Source organism: Aquarana catesbeiana, linkage group LG03 (genome assembly GCF_042186555.1).
Source record: "Aquarana catesbeiana isolate 2022-GZ linkage group LG03, ASM4218655v1, whole genome shotgun sequence".
Taxonomy (NCBI): Eukaryota; Metazoa; Chordata; class Amphibia; order Anura; family Ranidae; genus Aquarana; species Aquarana catesbeiana.
This window is the reverse complement of record NC_133326.1, coordinates 151,042,933-151,057,637: the sequence shown is the minus strand read 5'-3', so window position 1 is coordinate 151,057,637 and position 14,705 is coordinate 151,042,933. Positions and strand designations below refer to the sequence as shown.

The 14,705-nt window shown below is 42.3% G+C and overlaps 1 long non-coding RNA gene across 1 annotated transcript; it reads right to left on the bottom strand.

Moving 5' to 3' along the window:
- Positions 1–13,285: 13,285 nt before the first annotated feature.
- Positions 13,286–14,076, bottom strand: LOC141134482 (uncharacterized). The gene is made up of 2 exons (XR_012243168.1): positions 13,764–14,076; positions 13,286–13,666 (listed from the first exon to the last, which is right to left on the bottom strand). It is a non-coding gene; the product is annotated as an uncharacterized lncRNA (long non-coding RNA).
- Positions 14,077–14,705: the final 629 nt, after the last annotated feature.

Sequence of the window (14,705 nt, the reverse complement as noted above, 5' to 3'; positions counted from 1 at the left end):
TATTATATAGTATAAATAATGTATACAAAGATACTTGTATATGAAGATTACTGATGAGTAATACAATAGAAGTCATATAATAAAGGAGGTCTGATTGAGGGAATGAGTGTAACAATAATGATGGGGCATGGCTTGTCAAAAAAAAAAAAAAAAAGATATCTGGGAATAAATATTGAAAATGGTGTATATTTGTATATTAATTAAAATAGAGCAAATTGCGTTGAGAAATAATATAAATGATGTGTCCAGAAATGCCCATGTATGGAAAGTGCTCGTAGATAATACCGTGAAGGTTATATAATAAAAAGGGGATCTGATAGAAGAAATAAATAGTGAAAAATCTGGGTATGTGTGAGTTAATGGGTAGGGGGAATGTAAAAAATTGTGTAAAAAACTAGTACAAGAAACAAGGTGTAAAGTGCAACAGAGCGGAAAGCATGACAGTGAGGGTAAGCATAGACATGAAAGGGTTTACCTGATGCTGTATAACATGCACAGATAGCGAGATGAAATCAGCTAGTGTGCAGAGACCCCAAGGGGAGACTGGCCGTGTAAGCAGCTGGCTCCGATTGGGGGACCTATATATACATACCGCCAACGCCACGTGCGTGAGCCTGCGGGAGGAGGGGAGCGGCGTCCGCACCTGAGCTGAATGACTGCTCAGTGTTTGGCGCCACAAACCTCCCCCCAATGGTAATCACGTAGATGACGCTCCAGACGTCGGCACGGTGACGTCATGATCAACGTCCCGCGTACGATGCAGGGAACGTGGCGCCGATGCGCCGAGGGGTATCCATCCAGACCTCCTAAAGGGGAGGGGGAGGAAGGATCCACAGGGCACATCGCAGCTCCCGCGCCGAGGAGAGACAAGCCCCAACGCAACACCACGCCAAATGGACATGCTGGCTCAGAGCAGTGGCAGAGCAGTGGGAAGTAGTGAATGACAAAACATAAAAATATTGATAATAATAACAAATAAAATTATATATAACAACCAGTGCTGGAAATGCCATCAATGATAACATTGTGTAGAGTAAATGAAGGCATACATAATATGTACAGAATATATAACTAATCCAGAAATTCAGCCCCAATTAGGGCATGTGTTAAACCTCTCGCGTAGATAGCAGGGGAACTCTGCTGATCCAACTTTCCAAATGCTTCCATCCCGGTACTTAGTTTTGCAGAAAAAAGGGGGAATTGGGACTTTAAATGAGGCGCACTAGTCGCCTCCATCCCGAAATCAAGTATATATAACAGGGAGTTTGGGACTTTAAATGAAGCAATTTGAAATGCGGAGGATTAACATTGTAATTTTATTAATATTAGTAAATATATAGTAAAGGAATTTCATGTGTATATACAGACATACATATATAATTGGCACAAAATTATAGGCATATTAGAAGGAAAAGTATAAGCAGTAGAATACATAATTAGACTGGATAAGTCATGATCAAAGTAATGTTAGTATAAAAGAGCTTATAGCCTATAGGTGCCAAGGATGGCATATCCAGTAACTGATAATAAAATTGCATAGCTAGATGATATAATCATGATATTAATAAATTGGTAACATCAAGGTAACAATGGATAGAATTCTGGCATCAATTGTAGCTCGACGCGTTTCGTGGATGATTTTGTCCACTCATCAGGAGCTGATGCATAGTAATCCTGTAGGATATATACAAAAAGTCAACCTCAATCCGTATAGAGAGAAATAAAACAAAACAAAAAATGCTGGAAAGATTTTGGCCAGACAAGCACTTACCAACCCTGACACTGAGCGTGGCACGTGGCAGATGGTATGGAGTGGGCCGGGGGCAACAAACCCCGTAGCGGGAGCTGAGGCAGCATGTAATGTCTGGATGACATCAGGTAATAAAATGACAATGTATAGGTAGTGAAGTGATCTCCATGTGGCAGCAATGATAAAAATGGATTGTCAAAGTAAAAATACCTGAGGATAAATGTTAAAAAATATAGTATATCAGTATTCATTCAAAACAGAATAGGTTATATTGAGTATTATATAGTATAAATAATGTATACAAAGATACTTGTATATGAAGATTACTGATGAGTAATACAATAGAAGTCATATAATAAAGGAGGTCTGATTGAGGGAATGAGTGTAACAATAATGATGGGGCATGGCTTGTCAAAAAAAAAAAAAAAAAAGATATCTGGGAATAAATATTGAAAATGGTGTATATTTGTATATTAATTAAAATAGAGCAAATTGCGTTGAGAAATAATATAAATGATGTGTCCAGAAATGCCCATGTATGGAAAGTGCTCGTAGATAATACCGTGAAGGTTATATAATAAAAAGGGGATCTGATAGAAGAAATAAATAGTGAAAAATCTGGGTATGTGTGAGTTAATGGGTAGGGGGAATGTAAAAAATTGTGTAAAAAACTAGTACAAGAAACAAGGTGTAAAGTGCAACAGAGCGGAAAGCATGACAGTGAGGGTAAGCATAGACATGAAAGGGTTTACCTGATGCTGTATAACATGCACAGATAGCGAGATGAAATCAGCTAGTGTGCAGAGACCCCAAGGGGAGACTGGCCGTGTAAGCAGCTGGCTCCGATTGGGGGACCTATATATACATACCGCCAACGCCACGTGCGTGAGCCTGCGGGAGGAGGGGAGCGGCGTCCGCACCTGAGCTGAATGACTGCTCAGTGTTTGGCGCCACAAACCTCCCCCCAATGGTAATCACGTAGATGACGCTCCAGACGTCGGCACGGTGACGTCATGATCAACGTCCCGCGTACGATGCAGGGAACGTGGCGCCGATGCGCCGAGGGGTATCCATCCAGACCTCCTAAAGGGGAGGGGGAGGAAGGATCCACAGGGCACATCGCAGCTCCCGCGCCGAGGAGAGACAAGCCCCAACGCAACACCACGCCAAATGGACATGCTGGCTCAGAGCAGTGGCAGAGCAGTGGGAAGTAGTGAATGACAAAACATAAAAATATTGATAATAATAACAAATAAAATTATATATAACAACCAGTGCTGGAAATGCCATCAATGATAACATTGTGTAGAGTAAATGAAGGCATACATAATATGTACAGAATATATAACTAATCCAGAAATTCAGCCCCAATTAGGGCATGTGTTAAACCTCTCGCGTAGATAGCAGGGGAACTCTGCTGATCCAACTTTCCAAATGCTTCCATCCCGGTACTTAGTTTTGCAGAAAAAAGGGGGAATTGGGACTTTAAATGAGGCGCACTAGTCGCCTCCATCCCGAAATCAAGTATATATAACAGGGAGTTTGGGACTTTAAATGAAGCAATTTGAAATGCGGAGGATTAACATTGTAATTTTATTAATATTAGTAAATATATAGTAAAGGAATTTCATGTGTATATACAGACATACATATATAATTGGCACAAAATTATAGGCATATTAGAAGGAAAAGTATAAGCAGTAGAATACATAATTAGACTGGATAAGTCATGATCAAAGTAATGTTAGTATAAAAGAGCTTATAGCCTATAGGTGCCAAGGATGGCATATCCAGTAACTGATAATAAAATTGCATAGCTAGATGATATAATCATGATATTAATAAATTGGTAACATCAAGGTAACAATGGATAGAATTCTGGCATCAATTGTAGCTCGACGCGTTTCGTGGATGATTTTGTCCACTCATCAGGAGCTGATGCATAGTAATCCTGTAGGATATATACAAAAAGTCAACCTCAATCCGTATAGAGAGAAATAAAACAAAACAAAAAATGCTGGAAAGATTTTGGCCAGACAAGCACTTACCAACCCTGACACTGAGCGTGGCACGTGGCAGATGGTATGGAGTGGGCTGGGGGCAACAAACCCCGTAGCGGGAGCTGAGGCAGCATGTAATGTCTGGATGACATCAGGTAATAAAATGACAATGTATAGGTAGTGAAGTGATCTCCATGTGGCAGCAATGATAAAAATGGATTGTCAAAGTAAAAATACCTGAGGATAAATGTTAAAAAATATAGTATATCAGTATTCATTCAAAACAGAATAGGTTATATTGAGTATTATATAGTATAAATAATGTATACAAAGATACTTGTATATGAAGATTACTGATGAGTAATACAATAGAAGTCATATAATAAAGGAGGTCTGATTGAGGGAATGAGTGTAACAATAATGATGGGGCATGGCTTGTCAAAAAAAAAAAAAAAAGATATCTGGGAATAAATATTGAAAATGGTGTATATTTGTATATTAATTAAAATAGAGCAAATTGCGTTGAGAAATAATATAAATGATGTGTCCAGAAATGCCCATGTATGGAAAGTGCTCGTAGATAATACCGTGAAGGTTATATAATAAAAAGGGGATCTGATAGAAGAAATAAATAGTGAAAAATCTGGGTATGTGTGAGTTAATGGGTAGGGGGAATGTAAAAAATTGTGTAAAAAACTAGTACAAGAAACAAGGTGTAAAGTGCAACAGAGCGGAAAGCATGACAGTGAGGGTAAGCATAGACATGAAAGGGTTTACCTGATGCTGTATAACATGCACAGATAGCGAGATGAAATCAGCTAGTGTGCAGAGACCCCAAGGGGAGACTGGCCGTGTAAGCAGCTGGCTCCGATTGGGGGACCTATATATACATACCGCTAACGCCACGTGCGTGAGCCTGCGGGAGGAGGGGAGCGGCGTCCACACCTGAGCTGAATGACTGCTCAGTGTTTGGCGCCACAAACCTCCCCCCAATGGTAATCACGTAGATGACGCTCCAGACGTCGGCACGGTGACGTCATGATCAACGTCCCGCGTACGATGCAGGGAACGTGGCGCCGATGCGCCGAGGGGTATCCATCCAGACCTCCTAAAGGGGAGGGGGAGGAAGGATCCACAGGGCACATCGCAGCTCCCGCGCCGAGGAGAGACAAGCCCCAACGCAACACCACGCCAAATGGACATGCTGGCTCAGAGCAGTGGCAGAGCAGTGGGAAGTAGTGAATGACAAAACATAAAAATATTGATAATAATAACAAATAAAATTATATATAACAACCAGTGCTGGAAATGCCATCAATGATAACATTGTGTAGAGTAAATGAAGGCATACATAATATGTACAGAATATATAACTAATCCAGAAATTCAGCCCCAATTAGGGCATGTGTTAACCACTTAAGGACCGCCTAACGCCGATTTACGTCGGCAAGGCGGCACGGGCAGGCAAAATCACGTACATGTACGTGATTTGCCTCTCGCGGGTGGGGGGTCCGATCGGACCCCCCCCCGGTGCCCGAATCGGTCCCGTTCTGTTCCCCGGCGATCCGAGATGAGGGGGAGGCCATCCGTTCGTGGCCCCCCCCTCGCGATCGCCGCCGGCCAATGGGAACACTCCTTTGCTGCTGTATGCTAAACAGCAGCAAAGGAAATGATGTCATCTCCCCTCGGCTCGGTATTTTCCGTTCCAGCGCCGAGGGGAGAAGACATCAATGTGAGTGCACAACACACACACACACAGTAGAACATGCCAGGCATACAAAACACCCCGATCCCCCCCCCGATCGCCCCCCGATCCCCCCCCAATCACCCCCCCCCCCCCCTGTCACAAACTGACACCAGCAGGTTTTTTTTTTTTTTTTTTTTTTTTTTTTCTGATTACTGCATAGTGTCAGTTTGTGACAGTTACAGTGTTGGGACAGTTAGTATTACCCCCCTTTAGGTCTAGGGTACCCCCCTAACCCCCCCTAATAAAGTTTTAACCCCTTGATCACCCCCTGTCACCAGTGTTGCTAAGCGATCATTTTTCTGATCGCTGTATTAGTGTCGCTGGTGACGCTAGTTAGTGAGGTAAATATTTAGGTTCGCCGTCAGCGTTTTATAGTGACAGGGACCCCCATATACTACCTAATAAATGTTTTAACCCCTTGATTGCCCCCTAGTTAACCCTTTCACCACTGATCACCGTATAACCGTTACGGGTGACGCTGGTTAGTTCGTTTATTTTTTATAGTGTCAGGGCACCCGCCGTTTATTACCTAATAAAGGTTTAGCCCCCTGATCGCCCGGCGGTGATATGCGTCGCCCCAGGCAGCGTCAGATTAGCGCCAGTACCGCTAACACCCACGCACGCAGCATGCGCCTCCCTTAGTGGTATAGTATCTGATCGGATCAATATCTGATCTGATCAGATCTATACTAGCGTCCCCAGCAGTTTAGGGTTCCCAAAAACACAGTGTTAGCGGGATCAGCCCAGATACCCGCTAGCACCTGCGTTTTGCCCCTCCGCCCAGCCCACCCAAGTGCAGTATCGATCGATCACTGTCACTTACAAAACACTAAACGCATAACTGCAGCGTTCGCAGAGTCAGGCCTGATCCCTGCGATCGCTAACAGTTTTTTTGGTAGCATTTTGGTGAACTGGCAAGCAAGCACCAGGCAGCGTCAGGTTAGCGCCAGTAGCGCTAACACCCACGCACGCACCGTACACCTCCCTTAGTGGTATAGTATCTGATCGGATCAATATCTGATCCGATCAGATCTATACTAGCGTCCCCAGCAGTTTAGGGTTCCCAAAAACGCAGTGTTAGCGGGATCAGCCCAGATACCTGCTAGCACCTGCGTTGTGCCCCTCCGCCCGGCCCAGCCCAGCCCACCCAAGTGCAGTATCGATCGATCACTGACACTTACAAGGCACTAAACGCATAACTGCAGCGTTCGCAGAGTCAGGCCTGATCCCTGCGATCGCTAACAGTTTTTTTGGTAGCATTTTGGTGAACTAGCAAGCACCGGCCCCAGGCAGCGTCAGGTTAGCGCCAGTACCGCTAACACCCACGCACGCAGCATACGCCTCCTTTAGTGGTATAGTATCTGAACGGATCAATATCTGATCCGATCAGATCAGATCTATACTAGCGTCCCCAGCAGTTTAGGGTTCCCAAAAACGCAGTGTTAGCGGGATCAACCCAGATACCTGCTAGCACCTGCGTTTTGCCCCTCCGCCCGGCCCAGTCCAGCCCACCCAAGTGCAGTATCGATCGATCACTGTCACTTACAAAACACTAAACGCATTACTGCAGCGTTCGCAGAGTCAGGCCTGATCCCTGCGATCGCTAACAGTTTTTTTGGAAGCTTTTTATTGAACTGGCAAGCACCAGCGGCCTAGTACACCCCGGTCGTAGTCAAACCAGCACTGCAGTAACACTTGGTGACGTGGCGAGTCCCATAAGTGCAGTTCAAGCTGGTGAGGTGGCAAGCACAAGTAGTGTCCCGCTGCCACCAAAAAGACAAACACAGGCCCGTAGTGCCCATAGTGCCCTTCCTGCTGCATTCGCCAATCCTAATTGGGAACCCACCACTTCTGCAGCGCCCGTACTTCCCCCATTCACATCCCCAACGAAATGCAGTCGGCTGCATGAGAGGCATTTTTATGTCCTCCCGAGTACCCCTACCCAACGAACCCCCCCCAAAAAGATGTTGTGTCTGCAGCAAACGCGGATATAGGCGTGACACCCGCTATTATTGTCCCTTCTGTCCTGACAATCCTGGTCTTTGCATTGGTGAATGTTTTGAACGCTACCATACTCTAGTTGAGTATTAGCGTAGGGTACAGCATTGCACAGACTAGGCACACTTTCACAGGGTCTCCCAAGATGCCATCGCATTTTGAGAGACCCGAACCTGGAACCGGTTACAGTTATAAAAGTTAGTTACAAAAAAAGTGTAAAAAAAAAAAAAAATATATATAAAATAAAAAAAAATAGTTGTCGTTTTATTGTTCTCTCTCTCTATTCTCTCTCTCTATTGTTCTGCTCTTTTTTTACTGTATTCTATTCTGCAGTGTTGTTATTGTTATTGTTATTGTTATTATGTTTTATCATGTTTGTTTTTCAGGTATGTAATTATTTATACTTTATTGTTTACCATTTTTTTGTCTTCAGGTACGCCATTCACAACTTTGAGTGGTTATACCAGAATGATGCCTGCAGGTTTAGGTATCATCTTGGTATCATTCTTTTCAGCCAGCGGTCGGCTTTCATGTAAAAGCAATCCTAGCGGCTAATTAGCCTCTAGACTGCCTTTACAAGCCGTGGGAGGGAATGCCCCCCCCCCCCCACCGTCTTCCGTGTTTTTCTCTGGCTCTCCTGTCTCAACAGGGAACCTGAGAATGCAGCCGGTGATTCAGCCAGCTGACCATAGAGCTGATCAGAGACAAGAGTGGCTCCAAACATCTCTATGGCCTAAGAAACCGGAAGCTACGAGCATTTTATGACTTAGATTTCGCCGGATGTAAATAGCGCCATTGGGAAATTGGGGAAGCATTTTATCACACCGATCTTGGTGTGGTCAGATGCTTTGAGGGCAGAGGAGAGATCTAGGGTCTAATAGACCCCAATTTTTTCAAAAAAGAGTACCTGTCACTACCTATTGCTATCATAGGGGATATTTACATTCCCCGAGATAACAATAAAAATGATTTAAAAAAAAAAAAAATGAAAGGAACAGTTTAAAAATAAGATAAAAAAGCAAAAAAATAATAAAGAAAAAAAAAAAAAAAAAAAAAAGCACCCCTGTCGCCCCCTGCTCTTGCGCTAAGGCGAACGCAAGCGGCGGTCTGTCGTCAAACGTAAACAGCAATTGCACCATGCATGTGAGGTATCGCCGCGAAGGTCAGATCGAGGGCAGTAATTTTTGCAGTAGACCTCCTCTGTAGATCTAAAGTGGTAACCTGTAAAGGCTTTTAAAGGCTTTTAAAAATGTATTTATTTTGTTGCCACTGCACGTTTGTGCGCAATTGTAAAGCATGTCATGTTTGGTATCCATGTACTCGGTCTAAGATCATCTTTTTTATTTCATCAAACATTTGGGCAATATAGTGTGTTTTAGTGCATTAAAATTTAAAAAAGTGTGTTTTTTCCCCAAAAAATGCGTTTGAAAAATCGCTGCGCAAATACTGTGTGAAAAAAAAAAATGAAACACCCACCATTTTAATCTGTAGGGCATTTGCTTTAAAAAAATATATAATGTTTGGGGGTTCAAAGTAATTTTCTTGCAAAAAAAAAAAAACTTTTTCATGTAAAAAATAAGTGTCAGAAAGGGCTTTGTCTTCAAGTGGTTAGAAGAGTGGGTGATGTGTGACATAAGCTTCTAAATGTTGTGCATAAAATGCCAGGACTGTTCAAAACCCCCCCAAATGACCCCATTTTGGAAAGTAGACACCCCAAGCTATTTGCTGAGAGGCATGTCGAGTCCATGGAATATTTTATATTGCGACACAAGTTGCGGGAAAGAGACAAATTTTTTTTTTTTTTTTTTTTTTTTTGCACAAAGTTGTCACTAAATGATATATTGCTCAAACATGCCATGGGAATATGTGAAATTACACCCCAAAATACATTCTGCTGCTTCTCCTGAGTACGGGGATACCACATGTGTGAGACTTTTTGGGAGCCTAGCCGTGTACGGGACCCCGAAAACCAAGCACCGCCTTCAGGCTTTCTAAGGGGCGTGAATTTTTGATTTCACTCTTCACTGCCTATCACAGTTTCGGAGGCCATGGAATGCCCAGGTGGCACAAACCCCCCCCAAATGACCCCATTTTGGAAAGTAGACACCCCAAGCTATTTGCTGAGAGGTATAGTGAGTATTTTGCAGACCTCACTTTTTGTCACAAAGTTTTGAAATTTGAAAAAAGAAAAAAAAAAAAAGTTTTTTCTTGTCTTTCTTCATTTTCAAAAACAAATGAGAGCTGCAAAATACTCACCATGCCTCTCAGCAAATAGCTTGGGGTGTCTACTTTCCAAAATGGGGTCATTTGGGGGGGGTTTGTGCCACCTGGGCATTCCATGGCCTCCGAAACGGTGTTAGGCAGTGAAGAGTAAAATCAAAAATTCACGCCCTTAAAAACGCTGAAGGCGGTGATTGGTTTTCGGGGCCCCGTACGCGGCTAGGCTCCCAAAAAGTCCCACACATGTGGTATCCCCATACTCAGGAGAAGCAGCTAAATGTATTTTGGGGTGCAATTCCACATAGGCCCATGGCCTGTGTGAGCAATATATCATTTAGTGACAACTTTGTGCAAAAAAAAAAAAAAAAAAAAAAAAAGTGTCACTTTCCCGCAACTTGTGTCAAAATATAAAATATTCCATGGACTCAATATGCCTCTCAGCAAATAGCTTGGGGTGTCTACTTTCCAAAATGGGGTCATTTGGGGGGGGGTTGTGCCACCTGGGCATTCCATGGCCTCCGAAACTGTGATAGGCAGTGAAGAGTGAAATCAAAAAGTTACACCCTTAGAAATCCTGAAGGCGGTGATTGGTTTTCGGGGTCCCATACGCGGCTAGGCTCCCAAAAAGTCCCACACATGTGGTATCCCCGTACTCAGGAGAAGTAGCTGAATATATTTTGGGGTGCAATTCCACATAGGCCCATGGCCTGTGTGAGCAATATATCATTTAGTGACAACTTTTTGTAAATATTTTTTTTTTTTTTTTTTTTTGTCATTATTCAATCACTTGGGACAAAAAAAATAAATATTCAATGGGTTCAACATGCCTATCAGCAATTTCCTTGGGGTGTCTACTTTCCAAAATGGGGTCATTTGGGGGGGTTTTGTACTGCCCTGCCATTTTAGCACCTCAAGAAATGACATAGGCAGTCATAAACTAAAAGCTGTGTAAATTCCAGAAAATGTACCCTAGTTTGTAGACGCTATAACTTTTGCGCAAACCAATAAATATACGCTTATTGACATTTTTTTTACCAAAGACATGTGGCCGAATACATTTTGGCCTAAATGTATGACTAAAATTGAGTTTATTGGATTTTTTTTATAACAAAAAGTAGAAAATATCATTTTTTTTCAAAATTTTCGGTCTTTTTCCGTTTATAGCGCAAAAAATAAAAACTGCAGAAGTGATCAAATACCATCAAAAGAAAGCTCTATTTGTGGGAAGAAAAGGACGCAAATTTCGTTTGGGTACAGCATTGCATAACCGCGCAATTAGCAGTTAAAGCGACGCAGTGCCAAATTGGAAAAAGACCTCTGGTCCTTAGGCAGCATAATGGTCCGGGGCTCAAGTGGTTAAACCTCTCGCGTAGATAGCAGGGGAACTCTGCTGATCCAACTTTCCAAATGCTTCCATCCCGGTACTTAGTTTTGCAGAAAAAAGGGGGAATTGGGACTTTAAATGAGGCGCACTAGTCGCCTCCATCCCGAAATCAAGTATATATAACAGGGAGTTTGGGACTTTAAATGAAGCAATTTGAAATGCGGAGGATTAACATTGTAATTTTATTAATATTAGTAAATATATAGTAAAGGAATTTCATGTGTATATACAGACATACATATATAATTGGCACAAAATTATAGGCATATTAGAAGGAAAAGTATAAGCAGTAGAATACATAATTAGACTGGATAAGTCATGATCAAAGTAATGTTAGTATAAAAGAGCTTATAGCCTATAGGTGCCAAGGATGGCATATCCAGTAACTGATAATAAAATTGCATAGCTAGATGATATAATCATGATATTAATAAATTGGTAACATCAAGGTAACAATGGATAGAATTCTGGCATCAATTGTAGCTCGACGCGTTTCGTGGATGATTTTGTCCACTCATCAGGAGCTGATGCATAGTAATCCTGTAGGATATATACAAAAAGTCAACCTCAATCCGTATAGAGAGAAATAAAACAAAACAAAAAATGCTGGAAAGATTTTGGCCAGACAAGCACTTACCAACCCTGACACTGAGCGTGGCACGTGGCAGATGGTATGGAGTGGGCCGGGGGCAACAAACCCCGTAGCGGGAGCTGAGGCAGCATGTAATGTCTGGATGACATCAGGTAATAAAATGACAATGTATAGGTAGTGAAGTGATCTCCATGTGGCAGCAATGATAAAAATGGATTGTCAAAGTAAAAATACCTGAGGATAAATGTTAAAAAATATAGTATATCAGTATTCATTCAAAACAGAATAGGTTATATTGAGTATTATATAGTATAAATAATGTATACAAAGATACTTGTATATGAAGATTACTGATGAGTAATACAATAGAAGTCATATAATAAAGGAGGTCTGATTGAGGGAATGAGTGTAACAATAATGATGGGGCATGGCTTGTCAAAAAAAAAAAAAAAAAAGATATCTGGGAATAAATATTGAAAATGGTGTATATTTGTATATTAATTAAAATAGAGCAAATTGCGTTGAGAAATAATATAAATGATGTGTCCAGAAATGCCCATGTATGGAAAGTGCTCGTAGATAATACCGTGAAGGTTATATAATAAAAAGGGGATCTGATAGAAGAAATAAATAGTGAAAAATCTGGGTATGTGTGAGTTAATGGGTAGGGGGAATGTAAAAAATTGTGTAAAAAACTAGTACAAGAAACAAGGTGTAAAGTGCAACAGAGCGGAAAGCATGACAGTGAGGGTAAGCATAGACATGAAAGGGTTTACCTGATGCTGTATAACATGCACAGATAGCGAGATGAAATCAGCTAGTGTGCAGAGACCCCAAGGGGAGACTGGCCGTGTAAGCAGCTGGCTCCGATTGGGGGACCTATATATACATACCGCCAACGCCACGTGCGTGAGCCTGCGGGAGGAGGGGAGCGGCGTCCGCACCTGAGCTGAATGACTGCTCAGTGTTTGGCGCCACAAACCTCCCCCCAATGGTAATCACGTAGATGACGCTCCAGACGTCGGCACGGTGACGTCATGATCAACGTCCCGCGTACGATGCAGGGAACGTGGCGCCGATGCGCCGAGGGGTATCCATCCAGACCTCCTAAAGGGGAGGGGGAGGAAGGATCCACAGGGCACATCGCAGCTCCCGCGCCGAGGAGAGACAAGCCCCAACGCAACACCACGCCAAATGGACATGCTGGCTCAGAGCAGTGGCAGAGCAGTGGGAAGTAGTGAATGACAAAACATAAAAATATTGATAATAATAACAAATAAAATTATATATAACAACCAGTGCTGGAAATGCCATCAATGATAACATTGTGTAGAGTAAATGAAGGCATACATAATATGTACAGAATATATAACTAATCCAGAAATTCAGCCCCAATTAGGGCATGTGTTAAACCTCTCGCGTAGATAGCAGGGGAACTCTGCTGATCCAACTTTCCAAATGCTTCCATCCCGGTACTTAGTTTTGCAGAAAAAAGGGGGAATTGGGACTTTAAATGAGGCGCACTAGTCGCCTCCATCCCGAAATCAAGTATATATAACAGGGAGTTTGGGACTTTAAATGAAGCAATTTGAAATGCGGAGGATTAACATTGTAATTTTATTAATATTAGTAAATATATAGTAAAGGAATTTCATGTGTATATACAGACATACATATATAATTGGCACAAAATTATAGGCATATTAGAAGGAAAAGTATAAGCAGTAGAATACATAATTAGACTGGATAAGTCATGATCAAAGTAATGTTAGTATAAAAGAGCTTATAGCCTATAGGTGCCAAGGATGGCATATCCAGTAACTGATAATAAAATTGCATAGCTAGATGATATAATCATGATATTAATAAATTGGTAACATCAAGGTAACAATGGATAGAATTCTGGCATCAATTGTAGCTCGACGCGTTTCGTGGATGATTTTGTCCACTCATCAGGAGCTGATGCATAGTAATCCTGTAGGATATATACAAAAAGTCCACCTCAACCTGTATAGAGAGAAATAAAACAAAACAAAAAATGCTGGAAAGATTTTGGCCAGACAAGCACTTACCAACCCTGACACTGAGCGTGGCACGTGGCAGATGGTATGGAGTGGGCCGGGGGCAACAAACCCCGTAGCGGGAGCTGAGGCAGCATGTAATGTCTGGATGACATCAGGTAATAAAATGACAATGTATAGGTAGTGAAGTGATCTCCATGTGGCAGCAATGATAAAAATGGATTGTCAAAGTAAAAATACCTGAGGATAAATGTTAAAAAATATAGTATATCAGTATTCATTCAAAACAGAATAGGTTATATTGAGTATTATATAGTATAAATAATGTATACAAAGATACTTGTATATGAAGATTACTGATGAGTAATACAATAGAAGTCAAGTAGAGCGAAAGCCATTAAATCCTACAAAAGATCATATATGGTACATGAAGCCCTATAACCATAAGGTATAAACATTAATACTAGCATAGGGATCCACAAAGCTCACCTTATACAGTATTGAGTATCAATAGAGGCTGAGAGGCCTGTCCTGAACAGACTGCACAGGGGTCCACTAAATCCAAAAACATATATGGTATTGTTGCGATTGTCAGAAGTAGGAGAATTTATTTTGCTTTTTTTTTGTGGTGGGTTATGGTAATGGCATAAAAAAATACAGCTACAAAGGAGCATGCGTGGTAACGACCAAGATGGCCGCATAGCCCTGGGGCTCCGCACCATGACGGCACTGTAAACCCAGCAGACAGAGACCTCTCCCCGAGCCCTTCTAGACACCGTTGGAGAGGGGAAGGCTCCGGGATTTACCCGATTACATCAGGTTCAGTCAGAAGAGACCTGCTGAGCCACCTGAACGCGGCTCTTCCCCAGCCCGGCCGAAGCAAGATGGTAGCCGCCATGACACGAGGCCTGGACCCGGAGTCAGCTGAATCAATAGCTGACCAGGACGCTCCACAAGCCTGCACAGCCATTACACCGCTCCCACAGGACAGGA